The sequence below is a fragment of the Plasmodium relictum genome (genome assembly GCF_900005765.1).
Source record: "Plasmodium relictum strain SGS1 genome assembly, contig: PRELSG_99_v1_6, whole genome shotgun sequence".
NCBI classification, from domain to species: Eukaryota; Apicomplexa; class Aconoidasida; order Haemosporida; family Plasmodiidae; genus Plasmodium; species Plasmodium relictum.
Genome location: NW_021628804.1, coordinates 16,015 through 16,358, shown reverse-complemented (window position 1 = coordinate 16,358; position 344 = coordinate 16,015).

Below are 344 nucleotides of genomic sequence, written 5' to 3'. Positions count from 1 at the left end.
AAAAGAATTTTCTATTGATGCTTATTCACAAAAAAATATTGATATATCAAATAAAGATATAAATAATATATCTGCAATTGCTTTGAGTAGTGATGAAATATTAGAATCTTTAAGTAAAGTGAAGAAAAAAAATAATAATAAGGATACTAAAATTGCAACCGATTTTCCTATATCTGAATCTATATCATCTGATGTTCTGGATACAAATGATATTTTTTTAAATAATGAAATAATCGAAACTATGAAGATTTCATGTTATTTTAATTTATCTAAAATTATGATGTTTTTACATAAAATTCATTTGGGAAAAAAATTAAATAAAAAATCATACATGAGCTGTATTG